Raw genomic sequence first — 14,924 nt, 5'->3', positions numbered from 1 at the left:
AACGCCAGATCGTCACAGTGCTCGCTTTTCTCTCTGAAACGGTTACATTTATCGTCTGCAAGCCCTTGTCGCGTGATGCGGTATGCAGACAGAGTACAAGCAGCACACTAGAACACAGAATAAGAATCTACGTTGATGCAATCGGCCAGGAGGAAGAGTTACATTTCAAGTTTTAGATATCGATTAATGAATTATTGGGCGGTTTGGTGCCTTGGACCAGACCGAGGACCTTAAGATTTTGCATGAACCGAGGACTGGCAGCCAGGTAACACGAGAAATTGTGTAAAGTGTTAATATGTAGTAAAAACCTAAGAAAATCTCCCGTTTCCCTCATTTACTATCGAATCGACATAACGCCAGATCGTCACAGTGGTCGCTTTTCTCTCTGAAACGGTTACATTTATCGTCTGCAAGCCCTTGTCGCGTGATGCGGTATGCAGAGTCACTACTAGCGGCATAGTAGAACACTGAAGAAGCATCTAAGTTTATGCAATCGCCCAGTAAGAAGAGCTGCAGTTCAAGTTTCAGTTATCGATTAATGAATTATTGGGCGGTTTGGTGCCTTGGACCAGACCGAGGACCTTAAGATTTTGCATGAACCGAGGACTGGCAGCCAGGTAACACGAGAAATTGTGTAAAGTGTTAATATGTAGTAAAAACCTAAGAAAATCTCCCGTTTCCGTCATTTACTATCGAATCGACATAACGCCAGATCGTCACATTGGTAGCTTTTCTCTCTGAAACGGTTACATTTATCGTCTGCAAGCCCTTGTCGCGTGATGCTGTATGCAGACACAGTACAAGCAGCACACTAGAACACAGAATAAGAATCTACGTTGATGCAATCGGCCAGTAAGAAGAGCTACATTTCAAGTTTTAGTTATCGATTAATGAATTATTGGGCGGTTTGGTGCCTTGGACCAGAGTGAGGACCTTAAGATTTTGCATGAACCGAGGACTGGCAGCCAGGTAACACGAGAAATTGTGTAAAGTGTTAATATGTAGTAAAAACCTAAGAAAATCTCCCGTTTCCCTCATTTACTATCGAATCGACATAACGCCAGATCGTCACAGTGGTCGTTTTTCTCTCTGAAACGGTTACATTTATCGTCTGCAGCCCTTGTCGCGTGATGCGGTATGCAGACACAGTACAAGCAGCACACTAGAACACAGAATAAGAATCTACGTTGATGCAATCGGCCAGTAAGAAGAGCTACATTTCAAGTTTTAGTTATCGATTAATGAATTATTGGGCGGTTTGGTGCCTTGGACCAGACCGAGGACCTTAAGATTTTGCATGAACCGAGGACTGGCAGCCAGGTAACACGAGAAATTGTGTAAAGTGTTAATATGTAGTAAAAACCTAAGAAAATCTCCCGTTTCCGTCATTTACTATCGAATCGACATGACGCCAAATCGTCACAGTGGTCGCTTTTCTCTCTGAAACGGTTACATTTATCGTCTGCAAGCCCTTGTCGCGTGATGCGGTATGCAAACACAGTACAAGCAGCACACTAGAACACAGAATAAGAATCTACGTTGATGCAATCGGCCAGTAAGAAGAGCTACATTTCAAGTTTTAGTTATCGATTAATGAATTATTGGGCGGTTTGGTGCCATGGACCAGACCGAGGACCTTAAGATTTTGCATGAACCGAGGACTGGCAGCCAGGTAACACGAGAAATTGTGTAAAGTGTTAATATGTAGTAAAAACCTAAGAAAATCTCCCGTTTCCGTCATTTACTATCGAATCGACATAACGCCAGATCGTCACAGTGGTCGCTTTTCTCTCTGAAACGGTTACATTTATCGTCTGCAAGCCCTTGTCGCGTGATGCGGTATGCAGAGTCACTACAAGCGGCATAGTAGAACACTGAAGAAGCATCTAAGTTTATGCAATCGCCCAGTAAGAAGAGCTACATTTCAAGTTTTAGTTATCGATTAATGAATTATTGGGCGGTTTGGTGCCTTGGACCAGACCGAGGACCTTACGATTTTGCATGAACCGAGGACTGGCAGCCAGGTAACACGAGAAATTGTGTAAAGTGTTAATATGTAGTAAAAACCTAAGAAAATCTCCCGTTTCCGTCATTTACTATCGAATCGACATAACGCCAGATCGTCACAGTGGTCGCTTTTCTCTGTGAAACGGTTACATTTATCGTCTGCAAGCCCTTGTCGCGTGATGCGGTATGCAGACACAGTACAAGCAGCACACTAGAACACAGAATAAGAATATACGTTGATGCAATCTGCCAGTAAGAAGAGCTACATTTCAAGTTTTAGTTATCGATTAATGAATTATTGGGCGGTTTGGTGCCTTGGACCAGACCGAGGACCTTAAGATTTTGCATGAACCGAGGACTGGCAGCCAGGTAACACGAGAAATTGTGTAAAGTGTTAATATGTAGTAAAAACCTAAGAAAATCTCCCGTTTCCGTCATTTACTATCGAATCGACATAACGCCAGATCGTCACAGTGGTCGCTTTTCTCTCTGAAACGGTTACATTTATCGTCTGCAAGCCCTTGTCGCGTGATGCGGTATGCAGACACAGTACAAGCAGCACACTAGAACACAGAATAAGAATCTACGTTGATGCAATCGGCCAGTAAGAAGAGCTACATTTCAAGTTTTAGTTATCGATTAATGAATTATTGGGCGGTTTGGTGCCTTGGACCAGACCGAGGACCTTAAGATTTTGCATGAACCGAGGACTGGCAGCCATTAACACGAGAAATTGTGTAAAGTGTTAATATGTAGTAAAAACCTAAGAAAATCTCCCGTTTCCGTCATTTACTATCGAATCGACATAACGCCAGATCGTCACATTGGTCGCTTTTCTCTCTGAAACGGTTACATTTATCGTCTGCAAGCCCTTGTCGCGTGATGCGGTATGCAGACACAGTACAAGCAGCACACTAGAACACAGAATAAGAATCTACGTTGATGCAATCGGCCAGTAAGAAGAGCTACATTTCAAGTTTTAGTTATCGATTAATGAATTATTGGGCGGTTTGGTGCCTTGGACCAGACAGAGGACCTTAAGATTTTGCATGAGCCGAGGACTGGCAGCCAGGTAACACGAGAAATTGTGTAAAGTGTTAATATGTAGTAAAAACCTAAGAAAATCTCCCGTTTCCGTCATTTCCTATCGAATCGACATAACGCCAGATCGTCACAGTGGTCGCTTTTCTCTCTGAAACGGTTACATTTATCGTCTGCAAGCCCTTGTCGCGTGATGCGGTATGCAGACAGAGTACAAGCAGCACACTAGAACACAGAATAAGAATCTACGTTGATGCAATCGGCCAGGAGGAAGAGTTACATTTCAAGTTTTAGATATCGATTAATGAATTATTGGGCGGTTTGGTGCCTTGGACCAGACCGAGGACCTTAAGATATTGCATGAACCGAGGACTGGCAGCCAGGTAACACGAGAAATTGTGTAAAGTGTTAATATGTAGTAAAAACCTAAGAAAATCTCCCGTTTCCGTCATTTACTATCGAATCGACATAACGCCAGATCGTCACAGTGGTCGCTTATCCCTCTGAAACGGTTACATTTATCGTCTGCAAGCCCTTGTCGCGTGATGCGGTATGCAGAGTCACTACAAGCGGCATAGTAGATCACTGAAGAAGCATCTAAGTTTATGCAATCGCCCAGTAAGAAGAGCTACATTTCAAGTTTTAGTTATCGATTAATGAATTATTGGGCGGTTTGGTGCCTTGGACCAGACCGAGGACCTTAAGATTTTGCATGAACCGAGGACTGGCAGCCAGGTAACACGAGAAATTGTGTAAAGTGTTAATATGTAGTAAAAACCTAAGAAAATCTCCCGTTTCCGTCATTTACTATCGAATCGACATAACGCCAGATCGTCACAGTGCTCGCTTTTCTCTCTGAAACGGTTACATTTATCGTCTGCAAGCCCTTGTCGCGTGATGCGGTATGCTGACACAGTACAAGCAGCACACTAGACCACAGAAAAAGAATCTACGTTGATGCAATCGGCCAGGAAGAAGAGTTACATTTCAAGTTTTAGTTATCGATTAATGAATTATTGGGCGGTTTGGTGCATTGGACCAGACCGAGGACCTTAAGATTTTGCATGAACCGAGGACTGGCAGCCAGGTAACACGAGAAATTGTGTAAAGTGTTAATATGTAGTAAAAACCTAAGAAAATCTCCCGTTTCCGTCATTTACTATCGAATCGACATAACGCCAGATCGTCACAGTGGTCGCTTTTCTCCCTGAAACGGTTACATTTATCGTCTGCAAGTCCTTGTCGCGTGATGCGGTATGCAGACACAGTACAAGCAGCACACTAGAACACAGAATAAGAATCTACGTTGATGCAATCGGCCAGTAAGAAGAGCTACATTTCAAGTTTTTGTTATCGATTAATGAATTATTGGGCGGTTTGGTGCCTTGGACCAGACCGAGGACCTTAAGATTTTGCATGAACCGAGGACTGGCAGCCAGGTAACACGAGAAATTGTGTAAAGTGTTAATATGTAGTAAAAACCTAAGAAAATCTCCCGTTTCCGTCATTTTCTATCGAATCGACATAACGCCAGATCGTCACAGTGCTCGCTTTTCTCTCTGAAACGGTTACATTTATCGTCTGCAAGCCCTTGTCGCGTGATGCGGTATGCAGACACAGTACAAGCAGCACACTAGACCACAGAATAAGAATCTACGTTGATGCAATCGGCCAGGAAGAAGAGTTACATTTCAAGTTTTAGTTATCGATTAATGAATTATTGGGCGGTTTGGTGCATTGGACCAGACCGAGGACCTTAAGATTTTGCATGAACCGAGGACTGGCAGCCAGGTAACACGAGAAATTGTGTAAAGTGTTAATATGTAGTAAAACCCTAAGAAAATCTCCCGTTTCCGTCATTTACTATCGAATCGACATAACGCCAGATCGTCACAGTGGTCGCTTTTCTCTCTGAAACGGTTACATTTATCGTCTGGAAGCCCTTGTCGCGTGATGCGGTATGCAGACACAGTACAAGCAGCACACTAGAACACAGAACAAGAATCTACGTTGATGCAATCGGCCAGTAAGAAGAGCTACATTTCAGGTTTTAGTTATCGATTAATGAATTATTGGGCGGTTTGGTGCCTTGGACCAGACCGCGGACCTTAAGATTTTGCATGAACCGAGGACTGACAGCCAGGTAACACGAGAAATTGTGTAAAGTGTTAATATGTAGTAAAAACCTAAGAAAATCTCCCGTTTCCGTCATTTACTATCGAATCGACATGACGCCAGATCGTCACAGTGCTCGCTTTTCTCTCTGAAACGGTTACATTTATCATCTAACGGCCCTTGTCGCGTAATGCGGTATGCAGACACAGTACAAGCAGCACACTAGAACACAGAATAAGAATCTACGTTGATGCAATCGGCCAGTAAGAAGAGCTACATTTCAAGTTTTTGTTATCGATTAATGAATTATTGGGCGGTTTGGTGCCTTGGACCAGACCGAGGACCTTAAGATTTTGCATGAACCGAGGACTGGCAGCCAGGTAACACGAGAAATTGTGTAAAGTGTTAATATGTAGTAAAAACCTAAGAAAATCTCCCGTTTCCGTCATTTTATATCGAATCGACATAACGCCAGATCGTCACAGTTCTCGCTTTTCTCTCTGAAACGGTTACATTTATCGTCTGCAAGCCCTTGTCGCGTGATGCGGTATGCAGACACAGTACAAGCAGCACACTAGACCACAGAATAAGAATCTACGTTGATGCAATCGGCCAGGAAGAAGAGTTACATTTCAAGTTTTAGTTATCGATTAATGAATTATTGGGAGGTTTGGTGCATTGGACCAGACCGAGGACCTTAAGATTTTGCATGAACCGAGGACTGGCAGCCAGGTAACACGAGAAATTGTGTAAAGTGTTAATATGTAGTAAAAACCTAAGAAAATCTCCCGTTTCCGTCATTTACTATCGAATCGACATAACGCCAGATCGTCACATTGGTCGCTTTTCTCTCTGAAACGGTTACATTTATCGTCTGCAAGCCCTTGTCGCGTCATGCGGGATGCAGACACAGTACAAGCAGCACACTAGAACACAGAATAAGAATCTACGTTGATGCAATCGGCCAGGAGGAAGAGTTACATTTCAAGTTTTAGTTATCGATTAATGAATTATTGGGCGGTTTGGTGCCTTGGACCAGACCGAGGACCTTAAGATTTTGCATGAACCGAGGACTGGCAGCCAGGTAACACGAGAAATTGTGTAAAGTGTTAATATGTAGTAAAAACCTAAGAAAATCTCCCGTTTCCGTCATTTACTATCGAATCGACATAACGCCAGATCGTCACAGTGGTCGCTTTTCTCTCTGAAACGGTTACATTTATCGTCTGCAAGCCCTTGTCGCGTGATGCGGTATGCTGACACAGTACAAGCAGCACACTAGACCACAGAAAAAGAATCTACGTTGATGCAATCGGCCAGGAAGAAGAGTTACATTTCAAGTTTTAGTTATCGATTAATGAATTATTGGGCGGTTTGGTGCATTGGACCAGACCGAGGACCTTAAGATTTTGCATGAACCGAGGACTGGCAGCCAGGTAACACGAGAAATTGTGTAAAGTGTTAATATGTAGTAAAAACCTAAGAAAATCTCCCGTTTCCGTCATTTACTATCGAATCGACATAACGCCAGATCGTCACAGTGGTCGCTTTTCTCTCTGAAACGGTTACATTTATCGTCTGCAAGCCCTTGTCGCGTGATGCGGTATGCAGACACAGTACAAGCAGCACACTAGAACACAGAATAAGAATCTACGTTGATGCAATCGGCCAGGAGGAAGAGTTACATTTCAAGTTTTAGTTATCGATTAATGAATTATTGGGCGGTTTGGTGCCTTGGACCAGACCGAGGACCTTAAGATTTTGCATGAACCGAGGACTGGCAGCCAGGTAACACGAGAAATTGTGTAAAGTGTTAATATGTAGTAAAAACCTAAGAAAATCTCCCGTTTCCGTCATTTACTATCGAATCGACATAACGCCAGATCGTCACAGTGCTCGCTTTTCTCTCTGAAACGGTTACATTTATCGTCTGCAAGCCCTTGTCGCGTGATGCGGTATGCTGACACAGTACAAGCAGCACACTAGACCACAGAAAAAGAATCTACGTTGATGCAATCGGCCAGGAAGAAGAGTTACTTTTCAAGTTTTAGTTATCGATTAATGAATTATTGGGCGGTTTGGTGCATTGGACCAGACCGAGGACCTTAAGATTTTGCATGAACCGAGGACTGGCAGCCAGGTAACACGAGAAATTGTGTAAAGTGTTAATATGTAGTAAAAACCTAAGAAAATCTCTCGTTTCCGTCATTTACTATCGAATCGACATAACGCCAGATCGTCACAGTGGTCGCTTTTCTCTCTGAAACGGTTACATTTATCGTCTGCAAGCCCTTGTCGCGTGACGCGGTATGCAGACACAGTACAAGCAGCACACTAGAACACAGAATAAGAATCTACGTTGATGCAATCGGCCAGTAAGAAGAGCTACATTTCAAGTTTTAGTTATCGATTAATGAATTATTGGGCGGTTTGGTGCCTTGGACCAGACAGAGGACCTTAAGATTTTGCATGAACCGAGGACTGGCAGCCAGGTAACACGAGAAATTGTGTAAAGTGTTAATATGTAGTAAAAACCTAAGAAAATCTCCCGTTTCCGTCATTTACTATCGAATCGACATAACGCCAGATCGTCACAGTGGTCGCTTTTCTCTCTGAAACGGTTACATTTATCGTCTGCAAGCCCTTGTCGCGTGATGCGGTATGCAGACAGAGTACAAGCAGCACACTAGAACACAGAATAAGAATCTACGTTGATGCAATCGGCCAGGAGGAAGAGTTACATTTCAAGTTTTAGATATCGATTAATGAATTATTGGGCGGTTTGGTGCCTTGGACCAGACCGAGGACCTTAAGATTTTGCATGAACCGAGGACTGGCAGCCAGGTAACACGAGAAATTGTGTAAAGTGTTAATATGTAGTAAAAACCTAAGAAAATCTCCCGTTTCCGTCATTTACTATCGAATCGACATAACGCCAGATCGTCACAGTGGTCGCTTTTCCCTCTGAAACGGTTACATTTATCGTCTGCAAGCCCTTGTCGCGTGATGCGGTATGCAGAGTCACTACAAGCGGCATAGTAGATCACTGAAGAAGCATCTAAGTTTATGCAATCGCCCAGTAAGAAGAGCTACATTTCAAGTTTTAGTTATCGATTAATGAATTATTGGGCGGTTTGGTGCCTTGGACCAGACCGAGGACCTTAAGATTTTGCATGAACCGAGGACTGGCAGCCAGGTAACACGAGAAATTGTGTAAAGTGTTAATATGTAGTAAAAACCTAAGAAAATCTCCCGTTTCCGTCATTTACTATCGAATCGACATAACGCCAGATCGTCACAGTGCTCGCTTTTCTCTCTGAAACGGTTACATTTATCGTCTGGAAGCCCTTGTCGCGTGATGCGGTATGCAGACACAGTACAAGCAGCACACTAGAACACAGAACAAGAATCTACGTTGATGCAATCGGCCAGTAAGAAGAGCTACATTTCAAGTTTTAGTTATCGATTAATGAATTATTGGGCGGTTTGGTGCCTTGGACCAGACCGCGGACCTTAAGATTTTGCATGAACCGAGGACTGGCAGCCAGGTAACACGAGAAATTGTGTAAAGTGTTAATATGTAGTAAAAACCTAAGAAAATCTCCCGTTTCCAAAATGGAAAATATTGAAATAAACGATATCGGAATTGAAAAACAACTGCTATCACTTAGTAGCGGAAAAGCATCCGGACCAGACGAGATACCCTTAAGATTCTACAGTGATTATGCTAAAGAACTTGCCCCCTTTCTATCAGCAATTTATCGTAGATCGCTGGAAGAACGTAAAGTACCTAGCGACTGGAAGAAAGCGCAGGTCGTTCCCATTTTCAAGAAGGGTCATAAATCAGATGCGAATAATTATAGGCCTATTTCGCTTACGTCAATCTGTTGTAGAATAATGGAACATGTTTTGTGTTCTCGTATTATGACGTTCTTAGATAATACAAATCTCCTTCATCATAACCAACATGGATTCCGCAAACAGAGATCATGTGAAACTCAGCTCGCCCTATTTGCCCAAGAAATTCACAGTGCCGTAGACACTGGCGAGCAGATTGATGCCGTATTCCTGGACTTCAGGAAGGCATTTGATACGGTTCCGCACTTACGTTTAGTGAAAAAAATACGAGCTTACGGAATATCGGACCAGGTTTGTGATTGGATTCAGGATTTCCTAGAAGAAAGAACACAACATGTCATTCTTAACGGTTCAAAATCTGCAGATGTAGAGGTAATTTCGGGAGTACCGCAAGGAAGCGTGATAGGACCTTTATTGTTTACAATATACATAAATGACATAGTTGACAACATCGGTAGCTCCGTGAGGCTATTTGCAGATGACACGGTTGTCTACAAGAAAGTAGCAACATCAGAAGACTCGTACGTACTCCAGGAAGACCTGCAGAGGATTAATGCATGGTGCGACAGCTGGCAGCTTTCCCTAAACGTAGATAAATGTAATATAATGCGCATACATAGGGGCAGAAATCCATTCCAGTACGATTATGCCATAGGTGGTAAATCATTGGAAGCGATAACGACCGTAACATACTTAGGAGTTACTATCCGGAGCGATCTGAAGTGGAATGATCACATAAAACAAATAGTGGGAAAAGCAGGCGCCAGGTTGAGATTCATAGGAAGAATTCTAAGAAAATGTGACTCATCGACGAAAGAAGTAGCTTACAAAACGCTTGTTCGTCCGATTCTTGAGTATTGCTCATCAGTATGGGACCCTTACCAGGTTGGATTAATAGAAGAGATAGACATGATCCAGCGAAAAGCAGCGCGATTCGTCATGGGGACATTTAGTCAGCGCGAGAGCGTTACGGAGATGCTGAACAAGCTCCAGTGGCGGACACTTCAAGAAAGGCGTTACGCAATACGGAGAGGTTTATTATCGAAATTACGAGAGAGCACATTCCGGGAAGAGATGGGCAACATATTACTACCGCCCACATATATCTCGCGTAATGATCACAACGAAAAGATCCGAGAAATTAGAGCAAATACGGAGACTTACAAGCAGTCGTTCTTCCCACGCACAATTCGTGAATGGAACAGGGAAGGGGGGATCAGATAGTGGTACAATAAGTACCCTCCGCCACACACCGTAAGGTGGCTCGCGGAGTATAGATGTAGATGTAGATTTACTATCGAATCGACATGACGCCAGATCGTCACAGTGCTCGCTTTTCTCTCTGAAACGGTTACATTTATCATCTAACGGCCCTTGTCGCGTGATGCGGTATGCAGACACAGTACAAGCAGCACACTAGAACACAGAATAATTATCTACGTTGATGCAATCGGCCAGTAAGAAGAGCTACATTTCAAGTTTTTGTTATCGATTAATGAATTATTGGGCGGTTTGGTGCCTTGGACCAGACCGAGGACCTTAAGATTTTGCATGAACCGAGGACTGGCAGCCAGGTAACACGAGAAATTGTGAAAAAGTGTTAATATGTAGTAAAAACCCAAGAAAATCTCCCGTTTCCGTCATTTACTATCGAATCGACATAACGCCAGATCGTCACAGTGGTCGCTTTTCTCTCTGAAACGGTTACATTTATCGTCTGCAAGCCCTTGTCGCGTGATGCGGTATGCAGAGTCACTACAAGCGGCATAGTAGAACACTGAAGAAGCATCTAAGTTTATGCAATCGCCCAGCAAGAAGAGCTGCAGTTCAAGTTTTAGTTATCGATTAATGAATTATTGGTACCGGTTTGGTGCCTTGGACCAGACCGAGGACCTTAAGATTTTGCATGAACCGAGGACTGGCAGCCAGGTAACACGAGAAATTGTGTAAAGTGTTAATATGTAGTAAAAACCTAAGAAAATCTCCCGTTTCCGTCATTTACTATCGAATCGACATAACGCCAGATCGTCACAGTGCTCGCTTTTCTCTCTGAAACGGTTACATTTATCGTCTGCAAGCCCTTGTCGCGTGATGCGGTATGCTGACACAGTACAAGCAGCACACTAGACCACAGAAAAAGAATCTACGTTGATGCAATCGGCCAGGAAGAAGAGTTACTTTTCAAGTTTTAGTTATCGATTAATGAATTATTGGGCGGTTTGGTGCATTGGACCAGACCGAGGACCTTAAGATTTTGCATGAACCGAGGACTGGCAGCCAGGTAACACGAGAAATTGTGTAAAGTGTTACTATGTAGTAAAAACCTAAGAAAATCTCTCGTTTCCGTCATTTACTATCGAATCGACATAACGCCAGATCGTCACAGTGGTCGCTTTTCTCTCTGAAACGGTTACATTTATCGTCTGCAAGCCCTTGTCGCGTGACGCGGTATGCAGACACAGTACAAGCAGCACACTAGAACACAGAATAAGAATCTATGTTGATGCAATCGGCCAGTAAGAAGAGCTACATTTCAAGTTTTAGTTATCGATTAATGAATTATTGGGCGGTTTGGTGCCTTGGACCAGACAGAGGACCTTAAGATGTTGCATGAACCGAGGACTGGCAGCCAGGTAACACGAGAAATTGTGTAAAGTGTTAATATGTAGTAAAAACCTAAGAAAATCTCCCGTTTCCGTCATTTACTATCGAATCGACATAACGCCAGATCGTCACAGTGCTCGCTTTTCTCTCTGAAACGGTTACATTTATCGTCTGCAAGCCCTTGTCGCGTGATGCGGTATGCAGACAGAGTACAAGCAGCACACTAGAACACAGAATAAGAATCTACGTTGATGCAATCGGCCAGGAGGAAGAGTTACATTTCAAGTTTTAGATATCGATTAATGAATTATTGGGCGGTTTGGTGCCTTGGACCAGACCGAGGACCTTAAGATTTTGCATGAACCGAGGACTGGCAGCCAGGTAACACGAGAAATTGTGTAAAGTGTTAATATGTAGTAAAAACCTAAGAAAATCTCCCGTTTCCGTCATTTACTATCGAATCGACATAACGCCAGATCGTCACAGTGGTCGCTTTTCCCTCTGAAACGGTTACATTTATCGTCTGCAAGCCCTTGTCGCGTGATGCGGTATGCAGAGTCACTACAAGCGGCATAGTAGATCACTGAAGAAGCATCTAAGTTTATGCAATCGCCCAGTAAGAAGAGCTACATTTCAAGTTTTAGTTATCGATTAATGAATTATTGGGCGGTTTGGTGCCTTGGACCAGACCGAGGACCTTAAGATTTTGCATGAACCGAGGACTGGCAGCCAGGTAACACGAGAAATTGTGTAAAGTGTTAATATGTAGTAAAAACCTAAGAAAATCTCCCGTTTCCGTCATTTACTATCGAATCGACAAAACGCCAGATCGTCACAGTGCTCGCTTTTCTCTCTGAAACGGTTACATTTATCGTCTGCAAGCCCTTGTCGCGTGATGCGGTATGCTGACACAGTACAAGCAGCACACTAGACCTCAGAAAAAGAATCTACGTTGATGCAATCGGCCAGGAAGAAGAGTTACATTTCAAGTTTTAGTTATCGATTAATGAATTATTGGGCGGTTTGGTGCATTGGACCAGACCGAGGACCTTAAGATTTTGCATGAACCGAGGACTGGCAGCCAGGTAACACGAGAAATTGTGTAAAGTGTTAATATGTAGTAAAAACCTAAGAAAATCTCCCGTTTCCGTCATTTACTATCGAATCGACATAACGCCAGATCGTCACAGTGGTCGCTTTTCTCTCTGAAACGGTTACATTTATCGTCTGGAAGCCCTTGTCGCGTGATGCGGTATGCAGACACAGTACAAGCAGCACACTAGAACACAGAACAAGAATCTACGTTGATGCAATCGGCCAGTAAGAAGAGCTACATTTCAAGTTTTAGTTATCGATTAATGAATTATTGGGCGGTTTGGTGCCTTGGAACAGACCGCGGACCTTAAGATTTTGCATGAACCGAGGACTGGCAGCCAGGTAACACGAGAAATTGTGTAAAGTGTTAATATGTAGTAAAAACCTAAGAAAATCTCCCGTTTCCGTCATTTACTATCGAATCGACATGACGCCAGATCGTCACAGTGCTCGCTTTTCTCTCTGAAACGGTTACATTTATCATCTAACGGCCCTTGTCGCGTGATGCGGTATGCAGACACAGTACAAGCAGCACACTAGAACACAGAATAATTATCTACGTTGATGCAATCGGCCAGTAAGAAGAGCTACATTTCAAGTTTTTGTTATCGATTAATGAATTATTGGGCGGTTTGGTGCCTTGGACCAGACCGAGGACCTTAAGATTTTGCATGAACCGAGGACTGGCAGCCAGGTAACACGAGAAATTGTGAAAAAGTGTTAATATGTAGTAAAAACCCAAGAAAATCTCCCGTTTCCGTCATTTACTATCGAATCGACATAACGCCAGATCGTCACAGTGGTCGCTTTTCTCTCTGAAACGGTTACATTTATCGTCTGCAAGCCCTTGTCGCGTGATGCGGTATGCAGAGTCACTACAAGCGGCATAGTAGAACACTGAAGAAGCATCTAAGTTTATGCAATCGCCCAGCAAGAAGAGCTGCAGTTCAAGTTTTAGTTATCGATTAATGAATTATTGGTACCGGTTTGGTGCCTTGGACCAGACCGAGGACCTTAAGATTTTGCATGAACCGAGGACTGGCATCCAGGTAACACGAGAAATTGTGTAAAGTGTTAATATGTAGTAAAAACCTAAGAAAATCTCCAGTTTCCGTCATTTACTATCGAATCGACATAACGCCAGATCGTCACAGTGCTCGCTTTTCTCTCTGAAACGGTTACATTTATCGTCTGCAAGCCCTTGTCGCGTGATGCGGTATGCAGACACAGTACAAGCAGCACACTAGACCACAGAATAAGAATCTACATTGATGCAATCGGCCAGGAAGAAGAGTTACATTTCAAGTTTTAGTTATCGATTAATGAATTATTGGGCGGTTTGGTGCATTGGACCAGACCGAGGACCTTAAGATTTTGCATGAACCGAGGACTGGCAGCCAGGTAACACGAGAAATTGTGTAAAGTGTTAATATGTAGTAAAAACCTAAGAAAATCTCCCGTTTCCGTCATTTACTATCGAATCGACATAACGCCAGATCGTCACAGTGCTCGCTTTTCTCTCTGAAACGGTTACATTTATCGTCTGCAAGCCCTTGTCGCGTGATGCGGTATGCTGACTCAGTACAAGCAGCACACTAGACCACAGAAAAAGAATATACGTTGATGCAATCGGCCAGGAAGAAGAGTTACATTTCAAGTTTTAGTTATCGATTAATGAATTATTGGGCGGTTTGGTGCATTGGACCAGACCGAGGACCTTAAGATTTTGCATGAACCGAGGACTGGCAGCCAGGTAACACGAGAAATTGTGTAAAGTGTTAATATGTAGTAAAAACCTAAGAAAATCTCCCGTTTCCGTCATTTACTATCGAATCGACATAACGCCAGATCGTCACAGTGGTCGCTTTTCTCTCTGAAACGGTTACATTTATCGTCTGCAAGCCCTTGTCGCGTGATGCGGTATGCAGACACAGTACAAGCAGCACACTAGAACACAGAATAAGAATCTACGTTGATGCAATCGGCCAGGAGGAAGAGTTACATTTCAAGTTTTAGTTATCGATTAATGAATTATTGGGCGGTTTGGTGCCTTGGACCAGACCGAGGACCTTAAGATTTTGCATGAACCGAGGACTGGCAGCCAGGTAACACGAGAAATTGTGTAAAGTGTTAATATGTAGTAAAAACCTAAGAAAATCTCCCGTTTCCGTCATTTACTATCGAATCGACATGACGCCAGATCG

Source organism: Schistocerca cancellata, chromosome 11 (genome assembly GCF_023864275.1).
Source record: "Schistocerca cancellata isolate TAMUIC-IGC-003103 chromosome 11, iqSchCanc2.1, whole genome shotgun sequence".
Lineage (NCBI taxonomy): Eukaryota > Metazoa > Arthropoda > Insecta > Orthoptera > Acrididae > Schistocerca > Schistocerca cancellata.
The sequence above is the reverse complement of the archived record's forward strand: the minus strand, read 5'-3'. Positions refer to the sequence as shown.